Source organism: Chelonoidis abingdonii, chromosome 7 (assembly GCF_003597395.2).
Source record: "Chelonoidis abingdonii isolate Lonesome George chromosome 7, CheloAbing_2.0, whole genome shotgun sequence".
NCBI lineage: Eukaryota > Metazoa > Chordata > Testudines > Testudinidae > Chelonoidis > Chelonoidis abingdonii.
The window spans coordinates 16,998,465-17,021,230 of record NC_133775.1 but is presented as its reverse complement, the minus strand read 5'-3'; the positions used below and the strand labels follow the sequence as shown (position 1 = coordinate 17,021,230).

The following is a 22,766-nucleotide window of genomic DNA, read 5'->3' as shown; positions in this document are numbered from 1 at the left end:
AGTTTTTTTTTTGTTTTTTTTTGCCTTCTGCTCCATTGTTCAGAAAGTCAAAAGGTTTTGTATAACATCTAATAAATGCATTAGCTTCAGCATCAGAACATTTTTCAAGTCTTCATTACTGTAATGCTGAGACCTTCTGAATTATAAGTATTGGCAATCTAGATCCCTGGTTATGGGCAACATGAGGTTGGGTAGGATCTTTCTACACAGGTTGCTTTATTTTGTAGAATATGAGATTTCTTCTCAAAAAAAGTTAAGTTTGTGGTTGTAGAGCTGTTGTAGTCAATGACCTACTTACCTTCTGGAAACAGACTAAAGTAGCACTAGAAAAGGAGAGAAATTCTTCTATTAATCTTAAAGGAGTGTTAACTTCCATATCAAGTTGGGACAATTGCAGTGCTAATACTATTAGCAACTAGACACAATACAAACACAAAAAGAACAGGAGTACTTGTGGCACTTTAGAGACTAACAAATTTATTTGAGCATAAGCTTTTGTGGGCTACAGCCCATGTCTTGGGATGCACAGACTGGAACACACAGGAAGAAGATATTTATACATACAGAGAACATGAAAAGGTACTCTGAAACCAATACAAACACACAGAAATGTGATTATAAAGGGACTAGTGAATCCTGGGTTTGTTCATTTGTTTTTGTTCTGTTTTCACTCCTGTATACACACACAGATCACAACAGGGGACTCAGTTATTCTAGATAAATGCAGTGAACTCTTTTTTTAAATGTAGCTGTTTCTAAAGTTCTGCTCTCGTTTTATGAAACAGGTGTATTGTTACAATTGCAGTTTAGCCAGTTTGCATAAATCAAATATAATATAATTTTCCATTTAGAACATGGAAAAGCTCTGCCTGCAGATTTTTCCCCCCTGGCAGGAAATAAGCATTTCCCTACAGATGTATGTTTTTAATCCTCTTCAGATTTGGATTGTCCCTACTTGTAGAAACTCTAGTAGCGATCCACAGTATGTATAGAAACAGAGCTTCTCATTTGCAATTTGTTCTGCACTTAAATTCTCTTAAAGCCACAAATAAACTTTGGGAAAGTTATATCACAGTAAACAGTGAGGTGTGGTTTAAAATTGTATGTGCTGCTGTATTATTAGGTCCCACCGACACTGCAATTATCATTTGAAGCTGGCAATACCCTATTAGCTGTTTAGTCAGATACAGAAATAAAGGCATGTATAAACATTCAGACATTGTTATGAATGGAAAATATTTTCGAGATTTTTCCCCCACTTTCTTGTTTGTCCTGTATACACCAGGACCTGTGTCTTCCAGAATCCCTGTATATGTCACTTTAATATTTAGACACAAACAATACATAACAACATGATGCATTGTTACGCCGTCCCACCGCCCCAGATAAATCCTATACTTCTTTTATTAGCTAGTCAATCCTCAATCGTTAGAAAAGTAAATATCCAGAACCATTTGCTTTTATTTGCACACACAGGAGGTAAACCCTAGGACTGCAGTCTCCGCTCTAACATCTGCATCGCTGGAAGTAACAGCGACGTAAAACTGACATTGACCATGGCGCTAAACAGCGTACAGATCACAATTTTTATTCGACAATTTATTTCGCAGCAGGGAGGGTTTTAACTCCTCGAGTAAAGGCACAAAGAACCAGAACAAAAATGATCACAAACAAAAAAACAAGCGTTGTATCCCCCGCCTTCCCCCTCTCTTGTACACTCATGAATCGGTGGAGAGGGAGGGGAAAATAAATGGTGTTTAAAAAAAATCATAGTCTCATAAGCTGCCAAGTCTGCCTTCCGAATTATTCATGAAGTCAACGGTAGCCATTTTCATTTAAGGTACAGAAAAAGGAAGGTGGAGGGGAAGGTCACGAGGAAAGCCCCCAAAATACAAAACGAGCCGTAGGTAGAGAACCGAATCCACATTCATCCAGTGATTGTTCTATAGTCAATTCATTTCGAATGGCTGCGCTGCACTGAGCTTGCAGGGGAGGGTGTGTGGGGGGGAATAATCAGTCCATGCTGTGCCCGGTCCTTCACCAGCCGCTGCTGCTGTTGATGCAGAGGTTAGCAGCTGCATCGTGGTGGTGCTGTGATTTTTTTTTTTTTTTTTTGCCGCAGTCTACGTCCATCGTATAAACCAACACGCATTGAGATGAATAATGGAAGTACAGTACTGAAGACAGCCACGCTGATTTATCACAGCGAATCATTCAGTGCTCCAGCCCCGGCTCTCAATTATGCCACTTTAAATCACGCACACACAGAGAGAGATAAGCTATTTGTGGCCAGATCTGAGCCAAACACAGTGAGAGAGAAAGAAAAAAAAATCCGGATTGTTGAACAGAGGAAAGTGGGATATAAAAGACAAAAAAGGATCTCCCCCCCCCCTCCCCCCAGCGTGGACAAGCGCTCTGTAATGCAGCTTGGACGAAAATAAAGTCTGAACAAAACTAGACGGTGAGACATGCACGTAGGAGAGGGTGAAACTGACGTTAACGCAGACTCCCTGGGAATCTGGTGACTAGGAAGCAAAACACGCTCTCCTTTGCTCGCTCTCACACGATTTTTTAAGAGAAACGCACTAGAACTGAGTTGCGACGAAACCTGGCTTTAAAAATATTCACACGCTGGACACGCTGCAGTTGAGGTTTCTTTGGAGAACGTATGGTGGGGAAGGGAGACCAGGTAGGCATCTGCACGGAAGAGAGGCGAAAGGCACCTTGCTTTATAGTCTCGTATGCCAAGAATTAATTGCTAAACTTTCTTTAAAGGGTCTTGGGTTGTGGTCAAAATGCACTAGAAGGCTCCTGAAAGATGTGTATGTATATATCTATAGTGTCTTTCGGGACACACACACACACTCTCTCTCTCTCTCTATGTATTATGGCTCCCAACCAATTCTAAAGTAGAGACGGATACTTGACAAATGTATATACTTTTAGTCTGCATTCATAGATGCATTTAAAAAAAATCAGAGCTAGATGCCTCTATTAAGAGCTGTTGAGTCTTTCTGCAAATCCTGCCAGCATGGTTTTGCACAACATTTTTATTACGTCTGTTACTATTCTTGTTTTATTAACTGGCTGTAAATCCCTGCAATTAGCACAAAGCCCTTCAGGTAACGTCCAGACGGTGAGTGAAAATCGATAACAGCAAGGACATTCGTAATCAGCGCTTCCGCCTCGTCACCTGCCCTCTGGTGACGAGGTATTACAGTGATCGGAGGTCGGTGTGAAACGGGACCCAGCACAGGTGCTACACTCCTACCAAGGGACGGCTGGTGAGTTACCTAAGGACTGAGTGGAAGCCTGAACACAGAATGTTTTTACATGTTCAGGTTAGGCATTTAGCACAACTAATGCAGTTTCGCACGTTCATTCTAGATGCATTTTTGAATGGTAGAGAAAGACAATCTGAAAAGTGTTTGTAGCATTGCTATAATCCGTATAGACACAATAAATCGTAACATTTCCTTGCACGGTCTACAAGGTCCATTCTTACTATTGTGACCCATAGCGGTGGATTATTGATGTGAACACAGTGCCATTTTGTTCTCTTATGTCAATCTAAGTCAGAAATATATACACGCACATTATGGGTAGGAGTTTCAAAAGTGGCTTTAGAGCCACAGGTTTAACTGAAAGTCAATGATACTTGTTTTGCTAAGTCACCGAGACACTTTTGAAACTCCCTGTATGATAAGATACCCCCCCCCTCATTATACTTTATAATGTCTACAAACAACTGATAGGTATAACAAATACCTGTGTTAAAATGGGGATTTATATATAAGCACCCAAAGGGACCAGCACACTAGTGGGATGCAAACATTTTCTCCAGCTCAAAGCTTGTTTAGTGAGAAATAAGAGGGAGCAAGCACCCCATCACAAATCAAATCTTCAGCTTTATTTTCACTCCTTACAATTTAAAAAAATGTTAATATAGATTTAAACTTAATCTGGCATTTTACAAATTTATTACTAGGCTCCAAACTTTGTACACTAAGCGAATTTTGGCATTGTGTTCTAACTTGCCATGACTCTAAAGATTACAGACATACCGTCGCTGTAATATTAAACCTCTATGTAAACTGTTACCTCAGGCCTTCAGTTGGGAAAATGGTACAACTTTGTAGAGGAAAATGTAGAGTTAAAAAAATGAAGAAGGTAAAAGAAAGCTACATTACTAGTCCAGTCTTTAGAACAGCGTATGTAATAAAGCTTTGGGGTTTTGTCTTTGTAGAAATATCCCTCTCTCCAAGATTTAGGTATTTCACACTACAGTTGCAAAGGCCCCTGCTGAAGTCGCTCAGGTTCATAAGCCTCAGCTGACGGGGTCAGTACCCTTCATCCATAGACCTTTTTAGAAATATAAACCTGAGGGTGAAGATCAAGTTTACAATCATGCAAAAAAAAAAATCCCACTAAGTCTGTAGGAAATTTTCAACTGCTGCAAGCACTAGTGAAATTAAACCACATCACAGAGTCAGTGTAATTAGCACAAATCAAAGCTGAGCCTGTTTTTTAGAGGATGTGAGGCTGCAAGGAATGTAAGTCAGTTAGAAAAGAGATGAGAGAATATATATTAATCCTTCCGAGAGAAAAAATCATGTATGCTCTCCCTCTTTCCATGAGAGGGGGAGAAAGATTAACAGGAGTCGGGATTGACTCCAAATCAGCACAAGACTCAGAGTGGGGGAAGCATCCCGTTGACTAGACGGGTCATAAAGGAAACCTCTGCCCACAGCCCAACCGACGGAGAAGAGACAGTGTTGCCATTTGGCTTTTGAATTTGGTTGAAGGGTGAGTGCTATGAGGCCCAGAGCTGGAACTGCTCTTCTCTCCGCTGACTTACCTGGCTCAAGACACAAGGCACCTCGGAGCACTGAAAAGAATTAAATCAGCACAGCAAGGCGAGCTTGCCAGAGGGCTTAGGCGAGCCTGTCCGTCCACAGAAGTGTTTCGGTGCCCAGGGTAGGTTGGGGAGGGTCCCGAGGGATTTTGCTCTCCCCCAGGAGCGGAGACAAGCAACAGTGAACCCAGAGGAGGGCTGCCCATTGCCTGGCTCCTGCTCGCGGTGCCCTTTTGGGAGGCGAAGCTGACACTTGCCCTAAGAAGAATCTTTCCTGGGACGTCCTACATCCAGCATAGCCTCCTACAAGAGCCCAAGGACCATTTCCAATTCTCACTAGAAACCAGCTCGGCTCCTGCTGCCCGGAACACCCAGGTTAGCTGAGCAGCCAGAGCTGGAGGGCAAAGCCCTTTGCAGCACACTCATGGTCATAACCAGCGTCCAGCGGGGTTCCAGTGTATCCTATAAACCCTTCAGGAGTCAGATACCGCCCCCCCCACAACTGGGGCAAGGACTGCGGGCCCCTTACACAGCTCCCCCTAGCCCACGGCGCTTCTCCCCCAGCTGGGAGGCTGCACCCTGCACTCCTTGGAGTGAGACCTACCCTGACTCCAACAGGGGTCTATGGCCTCGATCCTGCCACCATTAAAGCCTCTGGGAGAGCAGGATGGGGCCCGGGAGGAGTCTGCCCTGAAAACTGGAGGGAGGGGGCATGGCGGGGGGAGGACGGAAGATTTCGATCCGAGTTCACATCCAGCAAGTCACTGACCCTCGCAGCATGGAGTCGGCCGGCCAAGCCGAGCAGCAAGGGACAGTCGGGTTCCAGCTGTGCCAGGGCAGAGCGCTGATGACAATGGTTGGGGCAGTTGGGGGGGTTGCAAGGCACACACGAGACACGGCCCAGCAGCACCCTGTATCCTACAGGGCACCACGCTTCCCAGCAAGGGCACCAGAACCAGTCTCTGTCCTCCAATCCTGGGTGTGCTCCAGTGAAGGGGGGCGGGGGAGAGCCACCAGGAGACTCCGGTTCACCCTGGCTTGAGTCTGGACAGATGTGACTGGCACACGCGCAAACACGTTTAATGTCAACTATTTCAGCATTAAAAAAACCCCCAAACCGTTTATCTGGAGTCTTACAACAGCGCTGAAGTCACTTGTACCCTTGGGCCAAAGCAGCAATTACCGTTTCACTGCCTGGGCTCCGATTAGTAACTTTATGGCGTCTGTTATCTTTATGGCCGGCTTGGAACTTCAGCCTAGAAACAGAGCCGCGGAGATCAGCATATCCAGGGTATTCACCCGCTTCCCTTCCGCCCAGCCCCCCCTCCAGCCTGGCACGTGTCAAACACACCTCTGGGGCGCCCTGCACCTACGCTGGCCATCGCTCTGCCTTACGGGTCATTATCAAAAAAGTCAAGCAGATTTAATCAGAGCAAGTTATTCAATCTACACAGCTCGGGGGCTGCTCCTGAAACGCCCCTTGACTTCATTCAAGGCAGGATCGGACCCCGCTGCCTTTGCAGAGATTAGAGACCTCCAAAAACTTCTTTTGGCTGGCATCAGTGCAGGATTGGGCCTAACTGCCTGCGACCCTGGTGATATCGAATCGATCCTAGTTCATCCCTATCTGCATTTTACCACATGGGACAAACTGTTCTCTGAAAAGCCACAACTAATCATTTAATTTTAGATGATTTTATTCAAAGGTCCTTTTTTTTACAGTCGCCTGTTAGTTCTTGGTCACTGATCCTTTCTAGGAAATATTGAGACACACTTTGATTTCACTGCTAGGCCACAGAGTTGCTAGATAGTTTTACTTCCCCGTTATGAAATGTGTGTATTCATGGATCATTAGTTCCACGCCAGAGCGACTTGCAACTACACCCGGTTTGTGAATGTTAGAAGTTCACCTTCTATATTTTGGCTCAAAATACTCACAATATCCGACAGCAGGTCGATTATGAGAGATTCACTCCCAGGCTTTTGGCTGGTGAAATTAAAGTAACCTAGTTTTGTTGTTGTTGTCGTTAAGTGCAAACTACTACCCCGCAGCCTCCGGAGGGACTGGGAAAGTGCTATACTGTTTCCTTATCACAATGCACAGGGCCTGATCCTGAAGCCAAACTTCAGAGAAGTCAAAGGGAGTTTTATCGAAGCAGACAGCAAGATGAGGTCTGTAATTTGCATGTAATGACTAAAATGATATAGGAGGACTTACTTCAAATTAAAGACGTACAAATGGGTTATATAAATTACGTCTACTTCGATTTAAACAGTGGGATCATAGGAAAGAACTCAGGTTGAGCCCCTTATCCCCCAAACTTCCATTAGGCCGCAGAACAAAACAAAGTTGAACTGCAGTGCGACTGGCTTTCTTTAAAAAGTTAACAGTGAATTAAAAGACAGCTGATGTTCACAGTTTCAATATTTTTAACGTGCTCTTAAGAGGTTTGGCAGAGTTTAGTCCAGTACTTTTAATAACGTTGCCTTTAATTGTTTAAATACCACGTGTAAAATGTATTCAACTGGCATCATGTAATTAAAACCATAAAATAATAATATACATTGCAGGCTGTGCTCTGTTGGGGAGATTGAAAGATAAATAGCTTTTGACGATCAGGATATTTTGCTAATGTAACAACATTATGTGATTAATTTTTTAAGCAGTGTAACTAAATAATTTTGTTTTCATTTGTTGGTCTCCACACCTGATCACTACTCAATTACTTATTGCCATTTCACGTTGTCTCCTAGCGAAACAAAACCAACCAACCAACCCTATTCTACTATTTGTAAAGCAATGAGGATTTAATGCACTGCCTAACACCACGTACTCATAATGTGACAATAATTTAGGCAACAGATTAAGGAAGATATACAAACTAGCAATATATTAGCTAGAGAAAATAGAAAAATGAAATGTCTAAAAGTGTAAAACGTGGTGCAATTATGCATAGATCCAATTTAATATAGATTTTTCCTGGTTTTCGTTTTATATATATATATACACACACATACACACAAATATACATATATATACAAATCTCCTAGAAAGTATATATATTTCTGGAGCCTATCCCCTGTCTACTTTCATAGGAGATTTGTCTTTATGCAGACGAAACTGTCACCTGAACTTTCACTGACTTCCCTGGGACCAGTCCCTCTCATTCAGTCATCGTAGCAAAGAACAAAAGTAAAAGGCCCGATCGAACTCTCATTTTAGCTAATGGCCACAATCCCGGTTGCTTTCAATCGACCGATATTCGGTAGGCAGGTCAGTGGAGCTCAGTGTGAACGGGGTTGTATCTTTGCTAGACTCTTTCCCCAAAGACAGTCGGGGGACAGAGACTTCAGCAGTAGCGCACACGGCTCTGGGCTGCGTAAATAACCGAGAAATCAAAGTAAAGGCACGCAGGAAAACCACCTTTGCGGTTCCCCAGCGCTGGTGGCGAACGGTCTTTGCGCCGAGCCTGGCGGTTCCCCACGGCTCGCCTGCTCTGCAAAGGGGTTCCTGGCAGCTGCTTGCCTTAGCAAGAGGCACAGCTGCTAACCAATTTGTCTTTTTGAACATTTCGAGAGCAACTTCATTCTGAGTTGGAAGGAGCGCCCCGTAAAGCGACGTGGTAAAACTCCCGCTGGCCGCAGACTTTCAAAGGGAGAACAGTTTGGTCGCTCCAGATTTCTTTTTGGTACTGGGGCGAGGGGGTGCACGGGGGTTGGAACCGACTCCTGCTGCAGCAGGTGCCATGGGAGACGCAGACATCACATACTGTCCATAATCTGCCTCATTCCCACTCCCCGCACAAGTGGAGCGGATTTCCCCTCTCCCTTTTCTTATAGCTTGGTGCCCTCTGCTCTCACTCCCCAGTGGAAACGTTGCAAACGTTATTTCCAGGTCCCGTACACTGGTCACCTCATCCGGGCAATATCACATGCCCCTCTGCCCAGCTCCACACCGGAAATCTGGCTGGGGGAGTTAGCTTGCAGGCTAATGTGTCTTGAGCAAGGAGGGGGTGACTTAATATGGCTTGAAGTTAAAACTTTCTTCCTTAGTTAAAAAAAAACAACACCCACCAGCCTTAGACCCCACGGGCTGGGATTTTTCTATCTACTTCCCAAAATCAAGAGCGGTAACTAAGTACTTCTGTGTTATTCGGACTAGCTGGCTTTCGTGCTCCCCTGAGTCATCCCTTGACATGGAGTGAGACGGTCAGCGCGCCACCTAGAGGCAATCCCGGGGTATCACCCCAGGAAAGTCTGCAAAGCTCCTTTCATAAGGTCTTTGCCTCAACAAATGGGACGTGCTGCAGCTGTGGCTCTTCCTCACAACGTGTTTCCATGGAACACCTCCCCCCACTTCACCTCAGCATAATCTTAAAGATTTTCACCTGCATGTACAAACACCAAGTGGAAAAATATGTTTGATCCCAAGGAGCCGAGCCTATCAGGCTTCTGTTTCACTCAAATAAACATTGCACAGGGCCAGGGGAAGGGCCGGGTCCAAGAGGCAAAATGTCCATGTAACACTACCTGGAACTTTGCGGAATGAGGAATGTGTATTTTGGCTCCAGTATGTAGGCAAGTCCCTCTTTGCACAGTAACAAGGAAAGGGCCCAACAGAATAAAGTGGTTGAAAGGGAGGAGCCAGAAATAAAATCACCACAAACGTGCAGGTGAAACCAGCCAACATCCCGGTTCCCAAAGCCACTGTTCCTAAAGTCCCAGTTTCATCGCCCCCTAGTGGTGAATTTAGGAACAACAGCCTCAGGGGAGCTTGCGGTCTGAGCCTTGTGACTTGCAGCTGTTGCTAGGCTCAACAATGAAGGGTTTGATTGAATTATAACCAAAGCACTGATTCTAGGTCAGGTATCTTTATTCAACTGATTCTTTATGATCTTCAAACCCAGGTGGCAATAAAGCACACCTATTACATCCCCTCTGCTTTAAGGAAACCACACAACCTGAACTTTTATGTATGAAATATATATGGAATGAAAATAGAATTATACAATGCTCCAGTCCTTGGAAGTATTACAATTTTTTTGTCAGCATTCAACCACACCAATATGCATTATTATGTATTTGTACCTGCATATATTCCCTCTGCATTGTTGTAATCTTACAGAAGTACAACTTAACACAAATGCTTCAAATTGTCTAAACAAGACCTCTTATTTTATGTACAGTTCTGAGCTTTGTGCGCATAGGTGTGCACTATCAGTGACCCAAATAAACATACAGATAACAATGCCCATTTATCAATTCATGATCTCATTATTATTTGTATTACTGTAGCACCTAGGCACCCTAAATCATGGACCAAGACCCCATTGTGCTAGACACTTTACAGACAGAAAGAGATGGTTTCTGCCCCAAAGAGCTTGCAACCTAAGTATGCATTTAGAGGGACTGTCAGTCAAAATTAAAGACAGGCTTGAGATGCTTTTGAAAATGTAGTCCTTAGACTGGAGTAGATCTGAATAATCTGTACAGTGGTGGCCAGTATTTGGCGTACAAAACACTCCTTGGTGATTCCTAAAATTTTTAGTCACCTGTACCAGTTTACCAGATTAAGACTCCTGGCTGTTCCAGCAACTTTCTTGCTCTCCCTTTTGCTGCAGCAGGAAATCTCTTCCTATTCCCACCTCTATGACCCTCTAAAGGCCCAGTCCTGAAAACTTTAATCATACGAATTCACCCTCATACAAATAATCCCATTGCTTCAATGGGATTATCTGAATCAGAAAGACCTGCAGTCTCAGGCCCTTCAATGGAGTTAATCTAACCCACCATGGAGCCTGGGTTTCTCCTGATGCTCAGGACCAGCCCTAAGCCAAATGGCACTGCAGGCAAGGAGCATCTTCAGTGCCCACCTCCATTTGTTAAACTTTTGAATACTTTACAGCATCCCAAGGCTGGCACCCCAGGTGGTCGCCCACCCCTAAATCTGGTCCTGCTGCTGCTCCAAACCCTTGAGTGCACCAGGCTGGGATTTAGAGTAGCCTAGAACTGCTGTAGATTAGGGGATGCAAAGGTAATTGACAGGCAGCCAGCAGGGGAGCACAGGGGAATCAACCCAAAGTGTGGGCCCAGAATTTATCATTAACGTAGGGAGGAGATTCTGATGGGGAATGCTTAACCAGAATCAATGGCAAAAGGCCAAGGTAACTGTATTGATACATGCACCTGCCCTTGAGAATAAGTGTTCTAGGATGTCTGGCAGGACATAGTAATTTTGCTCTGTAGTCACAGTTTTACACAGCTCCTCTGCAACTATAAACCCTTCAGAGAACATTACAATATTCTACAGTAATGGCATTAAACATTACAGTTCATAATAGTGCTAAGGCAGTTTTTTTGACTGTTGTCGTACAATCTTAGAGTACTGGGGTATGTGAGTATGGATTTCTATACAATAAGGGAAAGTCATTGCATGGGTTTATGTAACACATGCAAGGAAAGGAGAGACTCCCCACTCTCAAAGATAGAAGGACAACTATAAGCCAAAAGAATACAATCAAGATGAAGTTCTCTAGTCCAATATGTAGATGCAGCATCTTTTCCACATATTTACCATTGCTTCCTTAAGCTTTGGTGTGTTGATAATATGTTATATATATAGAGAGATATACCTATCTCATAGAACTGGAAGGGACCCTGAAAGGTCATGGAGTCCAGCCCCCTGCCTTCACTAGCAGGTCAAGAGCTGATTTTGCCCTAGATCCCTAAGTGGCCCCCTCAAGGATTAAACTCACAACCCTGGGTATAGTGGGCCAATGCTCAAACCACTGAGCTATTACTAAAGCCCAATTTTAATTATTCTAATTACTTGCCTGTTGGAAAGGGGAATGATCCTGTTGGAATTACATCCTGCTCTGTCTTCTTCATCTTAACTTTTGCAAACATGAATATTTACACAATTCTAAAGGTTTTGGAGATGAGGGGAGAGAGAGAAAAAAAGTAACATTCTCCTGGGAAAATAAATGACACATTTCTCACTACTAGCAACCCTACTTTTCCAAGGAAACCAGCTGCACTCCTCATTCATCAGTGTCACTTTTCAATGGCTGCTCTGTTCGCAATGGATTTGTAATGATCAGAAAAATTCCAGTGACCTTCAATTAACGCTTCAGTCTTTCCCAAGACTGGCTTATGTTTATTTAACGGAAGAGATGCTTTTTCTTGCAGAAAACAAGAATATTTGTAAAGAAGAAATAAATTATGAATAAAATGAAGGGTAAGTGGGTGATTTGGATGTTAGAGGACATATTTATCTAGGAAGATAGATCTTCAGCTGGTATAGATTGGTGTAGCGCCATTGACTTCACACATCAATTTACATCAGGTGAGGATTTGGTCCAGCAAACTTAACATATGGGTCCCATCCTGCTACACTTGCTCACCTTAGCCATCCTTACTTATCTGAGTAGCTCCACTGAAGCCAATGGGGCTACTTGTGTGAGAGTAAAAGTTTCAGGACCAAGCTTCCTGTCTGGATTTTCATTGTTAATCTGTTCTGGAGATCAAACATATCGCACATTTCTGAATGTTAGTTTTCCCTTACTTTATATTTATCACCTGTTTATTTTCATCAGTGGGCTCTGTGGCTGAATAAGTATTTGGCTTCACTTCGAAAAACATTGCCAGTTATTTTCCAGATGGATATCATTGCACATGCATGAATGTGGGACATACTCTTATATTTCTCTAAACATTTTTATATTTCTCATAGAACAATATATAAATTGTTCTATGAGAAAAGTGTTTATATATTATGTAATAATCTCTGACTAACGGTAAAACGAACCATAGACCCGTCGGCACTGATTTTCTAGAAGAGGCAAGTCTGCACCTTAGTGTGTGTGCACAGATTTGTGTAATATTTTTCTTAGGTCTTCTGGGACCATTTCCCTCAGCCCTGTAGAAAAAAATATTTTCATGCAAAATCCCAGACATTCTGATCTGAAGGAACGCTTTAAATCTATTCCATACAAATATTTAATGTCAGCTTCCTTGAGTGACTTAACCCTTAGGAGAAAAAATTTCCCACCCCAAACTAATATAATAATAATAATTAACAACCTTATGGACTCTGCAGTTCATTTTTCTTTTACCCATCTAATAAAATGGGACACTAGAGGGCGTCCTTTTAATGTAATTCAATAATGAAGTTCCGACTTGTGCAAACAGACATACAGAGCACAATTCTCATGCTGGGAATTTCAGGGGCTGTAATTGGAAGCATACCTTGCTGAGATGACTTTTTCCAGCCCCTTGGACCTAAATTATTATTCATGCTCCAAGAAATTAAGAGTATCCAGAACATAAGATGAGAAGCAATACTAAAAAAAATGCATGTGAGATTTGATTTGCTAGAAGATTGACCACATTTCACAGCATGTCTGTGAACTATCCACGTGTGTGATACTAAATACCTTTCACAAAAGGAGGACTTTCTGAAACTGGGGTAGCAGGAACTAAGCAATGAGACTGTCTGAATTACACTTTAGAATATAACATCTACAAAGTATAGTGGAGAGTTGGCAGTGATTTATTGGTAGTGGGAGAAGCCAGGGAAATTCCCTCCTCTGAAAATCCGTTTCCTGCCTCTGAACACTCAAACCATCCCATCCATGTAATTTCTCCCTCCTCATCTATATACATTTTTCGTGCCTGGTATTTACAGATGAATGATAGTATTGTAATACTATCAGCACAGGTCTAAGGATCAGCGCCCCAATTCAGAAAAGTACTTCTGCTTATGAAGAGTCCCTTGTGTATGGGGCCCCCAAGGTTCTATTCTGGTCTTTGCTATAGATTTCTTCCGCACTGAAGAAAGTCACTTAACCTTTCAGTTCCTCAGTTTACCTCACAGGGATGATGGGGGGATTAATTTGATAATGATTATGAAGTACTCTGAGCCCCATATATGTAGAAATAGCATGTACTATCGTAACTCTATATAATGGTCTGTTGTTAATATTTATGATTTTTATTGTGGTGGTGCCAGGAGGCCAGGATGCCACTGAGCTTGGCACTGTCCAGACATATCCAAAGAGCTAGTCCCTTCCCCAGAGAGCTTACAATCTAAGTTTAAGATAGAGCCAACAGGTGGATATGACAAAGACAGCTAAACAGGAGTGGGGAGAAACACAAGGTGACAAAGATGCAGTTACGTACGCAGCAATAGGTAGCAGTCACTGCACACCAGCTGGCTAACCACTGTCAAGGGTTTCACAGGTATCATACCATAGGTGGGTTTCAAGTCATCCTATCAGTCTGCTCTCGATGTAAATTGCTCTGTTATTTCCCTTGATCCACAGCTTTGAGAGATTTGCCACTCTCTTAGGAGTTTCACAAATAAATCACGGAGAGTTAAATTCTGTTCACTAGGATGCGTGCAGACATTCCCCACTGACTTCAATGAGACACTCATGTTGGTACCTGGAGGCAGAATTTGACCCTATGGTATAGAAGGAAAGAACATAAATTTAGTGGCTCCCTTTCTGAAAACTGATGTTCCTTAACATTTTGCAATAACATGTCTTTGGTCTTTGCTAAATTGCAACATGTAATTAATTTTCCAGCACTTGTGCCGAATACTTTAAAATGGAAAAATGAAAGTCCTCTATTAAAATGAAGCTTGATAGTATGCACCTGCCACTAATGTACTGTACACTGTGTCTTCCACTCATTATAGAGACGATTTGGGTTGAGATCAAGAGTCATATAGTGAAAATCACTTCAATACATGCCTGCTCATATGCATAAACTCCTGTGTACCAGATGGCAAAATATAATGACATCTTAAACAGCTAATTGCCTAAACCTTGTAATGCAGATAATTGCTGAACCAAAGTACAGGTTAATAATTTCCCACTGTATTGCCTGGTTTGAGATTAATCCTCAAGGAAAGTTGTGACAATTCTAACACACTAAAGTTCACCAATCAGTAATTAAAACTAGCACTTAAATCATTTGACTTTCAAACTCTTAATTATGATGCAGTAGAATCACCTTGTAGAAACCCAACGTTTATGGATAGTTACATGATAGCTGATATTTCATGTTCCCTTTTGTGATGCATCTTATGTGGCTAGACACGTTATTCTCCAGAAGAATATAATAGTAATAATTTTAGCACTAATGGTCATTTAGACACTTTGGTTAAACCAGTGGCCAACAACAGAGGTTATCATATCTAATAATGTAATTACACTTTTTACAGTGTACATATGGTCAATTTGGCTAGTGGTCAATTAGTCACTTGATGATATCTAATTGTGATGGCTGCCATTGTGGCTGACCCCAGGAATTGAACTTAAAAGATGACTTTCTATAGCTTGAGCTACAGAGCCTTAAGGTAGAGCTATTAATGGACTTAAAGCCCCTGTTGACCAGACACAGAGAAAAACCTCTAACATCAACCCTGGGCAAAATAACAGGAAAGCTGATATAGTTATTCAGTGGATAAAGAATTGAAATATAAGAATATAATTAATGTCAGTCAACATGATTTTACGGAAAATAGATCTTGTCAAACAAACCTGATTCCACTCTGATGTGATTAGTGGCTTGGTTGATAAAGGTATAAAGGTAGATGTATATACTTAAGATTTCTGTACAGCATTTCACTTAGTATCCCATGACATTCTGATTTAAAAAAACGAATGCTCTACAATACCAATAGTGCACACATTAAGTAGATTCATAACTGGCTAACTGACAGATTTCAAAGGCAGCTTTTTTCAAAAGGGAGTGTTTCTAGTGGGGCTCTGCATGGATCGGTACTAGGATCAATGCTAGTCAACATTTTTATCAATAGTCTGGAGGTAAATATAAAATCACTGCTGACCAAATTTTTAGATGACACAAACATTGCCGGAATGGTAAATGATATGACTGCCCTGGCTCCATCATTAAATGATCTAGATCTCTTGAAAAGCTGGGTCCATTCAAACAAAATGCATCTTAATTCTGCCAAATGCAAAGGTAACAAGCAGTACAGCCCAGACTTCCAGAATGGGGGACTGTATTTTGGAGAGCAGTGACACTAAAAAATATTTAGGGGGTCACAGTGAACAAGCAACTGAACATGAGCTCCCAGCACGATGCTGTGGCAAAACGGACTAATGTGATTCTTGGCTGTACAAAGAGGAGAGCAGTGAACAGGAGCAGGGAGGCAGTGTTGGTGAGACCGATACTGGAATATTGTGTCACATTCCATTGTCTATATTTTAAAAAAGGAGGTTGAAAAATTGGAGAAAAGAGCCACCAAGGTGATTTGAGGGCTGGAGAAAATGCCTTACAGTGAGAGGCTTAAAAAGTTTGATCTGGTTAGCTTATAAAAAGAAGACTGAGGTCTTGTCTACATTACCCACAGGATCGACAGGCAGCGATCGATCCAGCGGAGATCGATTTATTGACTGTTGAGCGCTCTCCCATTGACTCCAGTATTCCACCGGAGCGAGAGGCACAGGAGGAGTTGATGAGGAAGCATCAGCTGTCGACTCACTGCAGTGAAGACATCGCGGCGAGTAGAACTAAGTATATCGACTTCAGCTATGTTATTAACGTAGCTGAAGTTGCATAACTTGAATCGATCCCCCTCCCCTCCTCAGTGTAGATGAGGCCTGAGAGAGTTGATTTGATTACAGTGTATAAATACCTTGCAGATACTGAAGAGCAGATACTAAAGAGCTCTTTAATCTAGCAGAGAAACAAAACACAATAAGAACCAAATGGCTGGAAGCTGAAGCTGAACTAACTAAAATAGAAATTAGGCACAATGTTTTTAAACACTGGAGGTGATTAACCACTGGCATAAACTATCCAATGGCAGTGGTGGATTCTCCATCTCTTATGTTCAGATAACTTTCTGGAATATATGTTTTAGCCAAACACAAATTACACTGGGTGAAATGTAATGGCCTGTGATATGCAGGAGGCCAGACTAGATGACTGAATGGTCCCTTCTGACATGAAACACACATTCACATGTGAGTCATATGAACATGTGGGACTAGATGGTGAATGGAATCTACATCCATGCAGAGGAATAAGAGAGAGTAAGCACCACTCTGGCTGCTCAACATGAGCTACCTGCATGGTGGCTCCAGGCACTCAGGAGGAAGCAGGTGCTGCTAGAAATATACTTAAAAATACAACGAAACCTGTCATTCTACACAAAAATGAAAGTTGAGAAACTTGTCCTTGAGGCCACATAAAGCCATCCAATGAGCCAGACCCACCCCACAAAGAGTATCTGCCACCTCCATACTGGGCATTAGTTCTGTTGTTTCTCTGACAAGTAGCAGTGGATGTCCTCCTCAGCTTTGCATGCCTGCTTCCCAGTGGAGGAGAAATCAGTGTCACAAAGTCTGGGTACATTCTCTCTGTCTCTTGTTTTATTAACACAGATTCACCAAGCCTAGAACGGGTGTGTGTGTCACAAACAGCAAGCAAGGCAATCCCAGACTTTGGGAATCTCAGCGCAACCCCAATGTCCAGTTCCCAGGGACCAACTATGCCTCCAGAATTAACTCTAATCAGAGATCAAAGTAGAGAGCAAACTTTCCTGCTGCTCACACAGCTTCCACTAACTAGAACCTTGCATAAGTACAATATATAGATTGTCTTCCCAAGACTAAAAACTTGCTTAGATGCTAAGAAAAAGAACTTGGCATGTGTAACACTACCACCTGATGATGTCTGCCATAAAAATTCAATATAATCCCAGATGAGGAGTGTCTTTTACTATATATCTAGCATCACTTCTTTAGGGGCTGTAGTGTTCTTTGGGGATCTTCCACCCAAGTTCTGACCCAGCATAATCCTGCTATTAAATCTGATGAACTCATAGCCCAAAGTGGGAGGGCTGAGGGCTAAACTCAAAATATCTGACAACAAGCATAGATGTGATTTTCAAGATTACTTATTTTATGGTCTGTGTTCTGCAGGAGGTTAGATTAGAGCAGGGGTCGAAAACCTTTCAGAAGTGGTGTGTCGAGTCTTCATTTATTCACTCTAATTTAAGGTTTCGCGTGCCAGTAATACATTTTAACGTTTTTAGAATGTCTCTTTATATAAGCCGACAATACATAACTAAACGATTGTTGTATGCAAAGTAAATAAGGTTTTTAAAATGTTTAAGAAGCTTCATTTAAAATTGAATTAAAATGCAGAGTCTCCTGGACTGGTGGTCAGGACCTGGGCAGTGTGAGTACCACTGAAAATCAGCTCGTGTGCCGCCTTTGGCACGCGTGCCATAGGTTACCTACCCCTGGATTAGAGGTTCGGCATAGTCCCGTTTTGCCTTAAAATCTGTAAATTTATTAACTCATGAAATTTATCTCCTAGGTACATGGTTGTGTTGTTTTTTTAAAGTTTACAAGTAGATACAACCCTAACAGAGTTCTGTCTTTATTAAACAAGTGTTTGAGAACCACAGGTCATAAAAGTGAATCAAACTGTACAAATAACAAATATATCTAGCATTCTATCAGGGGTAATCAATTTCAACAGCTGCACATTGGTGAAAACTTGGCATTTCCTTGTGAATCAGACTTCTGATTATTTTCAGATACAGTATCTTATCCAGCAGCATCTGGAGTTTATGGCTCAGATTCTGGTCTCTACCTGTATTGAGTTCAAGAGTCTGGGAGGAGGCAAAATTGAATTAGCCCATTCTCCTAGATTGCGAGGCTAATAAGCCTCCAGGCTGGTTCTGGGTGACTGTGTGAGAGGACTGCTATTTATGGTACATTGATAACCCCAAGGTGAAGCGATACGATGAGTTATTTGAACTATAGGAGAGAATTAGTGTCTTCTCCTTTTCTTTGAAAATAAAGTGGACTGATGTAGGCAGGTGACCTTCCGGAAGTGGAAATCTAGAAGAGAGAACAAGAATATACTATAAGACCTACCCTCTTCAGTTTGCAACATTCTCTTTTGCTTAAGAATTCTGGCTACTTACCATAATATCAGTGACACACTAAAGGTGTAGGACATCACTTTTTCACTGATAGGTTTTGACAAACTAGAATGAGGAAACATTACCCAAAGATCTATGCATTTTGTACTTTTATATGAATTTTCTTTTAAATCAGAAGACTGTATCCCACTTCTGTTTTCCAAGAAGTGTTCAGTAACCATCTAATAATACTAATCCTTATAAATATCCACCAAATGAGAACAAAGGTCTAAATTCTCCTACCTGGCTTCGGCTGTACGGACTTTCTCAATGGAGGAATCAAAGTATTGTCTTCTCCTCTCTTCTCCCTGGAGAGGCTTTTGGGTTGAAGGGTCAGACACAAGATTTTAGAGGTATAGAAATACTCTCCCCAAGGCTGCAGCGTTCTGATGTGTCCTTGCATCAGAGAACATCAGAAATAAACAGACAGATTGGACAGATTCTGGGAAGAGATTTGACCTCCAAATTCTGTTGTCTGTTAGGGGTGGGGCATTGTCCTGTAGTACTATGTAACTTGGGCAACAGAAGTGACACCAAGGGCTAGATCCTCAGCTGGTGTAAATCAATGGAGCTACACTGTTTTACACCAGCTGAAGACCTGGCTTTTCGCATCGCTTTCTTTGCCCAAGTTACCTTTGTTCTTTGAGATTCCAAGACACGTACACATCAAAACAGCAGCTCTCAAACTGTACTTCTCACTTAATTACATGTAGATGCAGATTGTAACGTTAGTTGCAACAATATATAATCACTCATTTCTTCACACGCACTTCTAGCCGACAGGAACACAGCAGCTCCTAAAGACTTTGGTTTAGCCTATATGCCTACGCAACCAAATAGCTAAATCCTTGGTTACTAGTCTAAAATACCATACTATACAAAGAACAACTCACAAAATAAGAACTACCACTATTATTCACATGAACTCTTTTGCCTTGGGTTGTTCCAGAAGAAATTGGTGCTACGGGTCTAGAGAGGACCAAGAAGCCAATGTTGAGGCACAAGATATTCATGAATTTCCAAGTTCTGCTGATTCAGGTGGGTGAATTCCCCGATGGGGTGGTAGAACAATGAATAGAAACCAGGGGTTCCTGGTTCCAAATAGGCCGCCTCATCTAACCACTGGTTACACGTAACTGATGTGAATGTACTATCCATTCACCCACCCACCTACATTCTTAGTATTAACACTCATCACCACACTAAATAATATCCCAACAATGACATCGCTCTCTTCCTTCTCTGCCATGAGGAGGCTGGTTTAGGAGTGGGGGTCTTAACATAAGTGAATACAAAAATCGGAGAGTGAGGGTATTGCTCTGGGAAAGTTTGAACACGGGGGTGGGTTTGGCATTTAGATTTCAACTCGATGAGGCTTGTGGTTATTCTTATTCCATCTGGCAGTGAGTTCCACAGTCCCTGGTGCGTTTATTTTATGGCCATGAGCCTACTGCATTGGTTAACTGTTTCACTACTGTGGAATGTAACTGGTGGAAGATCCTGGGTCACAAAGACAGAATGTTTCTCTCAGGTAGCTAAGTCTAATTACATGTAGTGCTTTGATAACCAGACAGAGATGTTTAACTGGACCCTGTGTTCACTGGGGGCTACCATAAAGAGCAGCCTATCAGGATAATGTCTTCCTAGAGATTGTTGTTGCCAAGCGGATGGGCCAAGTCATACTCTGAAGAAGCTGGAAGTTCCTCAGGTCATGGGAAAGCTTCCTGGTTTTTAGCAAGTTTGTGGAGATTATACAGTTGCTGCTGACAACTGGGTAACTTCAAAAGCATCACCACCATCTGACAGGCAGATGAACTTATTTCATGTATAGTCCAGCATCCCTGTACCTGTGGAGAAATACCTATCAAACCCCAGCTTCAGTCATGTCTGCACCTGGGTCTGTCACATCAGGTCATGTCTGGGTGTGTCACCAAGCTCTTTTTGCTGTATCCCCTATATCTGTTTAAAATACAGAATAATTCTTCTCACCAACATGAAGAAACTAAACACAATGATTATCTTGGACCCTTCCAGCTTTCATAATTTTTCCTCTCCTGTCCCAAGCAGGTCAAACAGGCTCCTAGAACATGGCTCCTGTTTAGGTATTGACACTAAGATTTTCAGATGCGACTAGTGATGTGGGAGCTCTCACATTTAGGGTGTTCAGCATGAGAATGGCACCTGAGTGCAGAGAGTGGGTACTGAGCCTCCTTTAAAGTGCTTCATGTTGGGCACCCAACATCACAAGTCACTTCTCAAAACCTTAGCCACTATTCATATTTTAAATAATGTTATTTCCCTCTAATTGCTTATGGAAAGGGTAGAATTCCAACCGGGAGCGAGTAACCGATTCTGAAGTGTCATTTTCCCTTCACAGTGGATTGACCATGGGGTCTGCTTCTGGCTCTGTCACAGACTTCCTGGGCTACTTTGGACAAGTCATTTAAGCAGAGATTTTCAAAGGGATTTTGATGCCCAGTTCCAGTGAAAGTAAATTTAAAGCCTAGATAACATTGAAAATCTCAGGTTTAATTTCTCTGTGCCTCAGCTCCCCATCTGTGAAACGGAGATCATAATGCTTCCGTACCTCAGCAGAGCGTTGTGTGGATAAATACTTGGGAAGTGCTATGATCTTATGGTCATAGAAGTAGATAGATCCATAACACAAGTCTTTCTTTTCTACATACACTTAACGTATGTGGATGGTTGTCAATAGATATTTGTGTGCATACAAGTCAATAACGTAGTGAAGAGCAAACTTCCTTCATGAAGTTGAAATCCAGAATCTATTCAGTAAAATAACATCCTAAATTATCTCATTTAATCTATATTTCTATTCTATTGCTGTTGGGGGACAGAGAAACATTAGACCACAACACTTTACTATCTGATAACCATGTACAATGAGTTGCTGATCTCAGTTCAGTTCTTAGTGAACAGGCATCCACATCTGAAAGAACTTGCCAGACGAGGACCTAGGTCTCACATGATTTCTTTTATGTCGTCAACTAAAACAAGGGTTCTCAAACTTCATTGCACCGGGACCTCCTTCTGATCATGAAAATTAGCACATGACCCCAGGAGTGGGGACTGAAACCTGAGCCCACCCAAGCCCCGCCATTCCAGGTGGGAGGGCCAAAGCCTGAGCCCCACTGTCCAGGGTGGGCAGGCCAAAGTCGAAGCCCAAGGGCTTCAGCCCCAGGCAGGGGGCCTGTAACCTGATCCCCCAGCCACCTGGGGTGGTGGGGCTCAGGCTTCAGCTTTGGCCCTGTGCCCCAGCAAGTCTAAGCGATCCCATTAAAATGTCCTGACCCAGAGTTTGAGAACTGGTGAACTTACAGATTTTGTGCTCATTGAATAATTCCCAGAGTATGTTTTAAAGTACCATCAGGGGAAAAATTCATTGATCTATAGTTTTGGGTGTATTGGAACCATTTGCAAAAGTAAATCAAGAGATCAGCAGGCTATACTCTATTTTGCAGTACCCATCCTTCCAGGTTCTAATCCACTAAATTGAAATCTGCGCTTTCCATCTAACTCCAAGATACCAAACCTGATGTTGATCACATCAACAGGGAGAACACATAGTTTGACTCTTAGTTAAGAGAGGAACTGAACCTAGATCTTCAGAGTCAAAGTCCAACACCAAAGATAAAAGACCATGTCTATTAGTTTTTCAGTCACTTACGCCCTGATCCTGTAACCTGCTTGTGTGGGCAGAACCTCATACCCAGGCAGAACCCTAACGAAGTCAAGGGGGCTTTCAATGGGGACAGTGGTCTACATATGTGGAGCAGTTGGCGGGATCAGACTGCCTTACAGAAGCGCATATATATATAAAAAAAAATTCCCCTCTCACCCCTATGGGTGGTATGTGTCTTCCTCAACCTCGGGTCCTCTACCAGAGGCCTGGGAGTTTGAGGGTTCTGCGCAGTATCT

At 42.4% G+C, this 22,766-nt stretch overlaps 1 long non-coding RNA gene across 1 annotated transcript in view; it reads left to right on the top strand.

Moving 5' to 3' along the window:
• Positions 1 to 498: 498 nt before the first annotated feature.
• LOC142047084 (uncharacterized) overlaps positions 499 to 22,766 on the top strand; it is a 154,612-nt gene continuing 132,344 nt past the window's right edge. The window contains exons 1-2 of the long non-coding RNA XR_012656231.1: positions 499 to 3,284; positions 16,239 to 16,392. This is a non-coding gene — a long non-coding RNA (uncharacterized LOC142047084). The remainder of the gene's footprint in view (positions 3,285 to 16,238; positions 16,393 to 22,766) is intronic.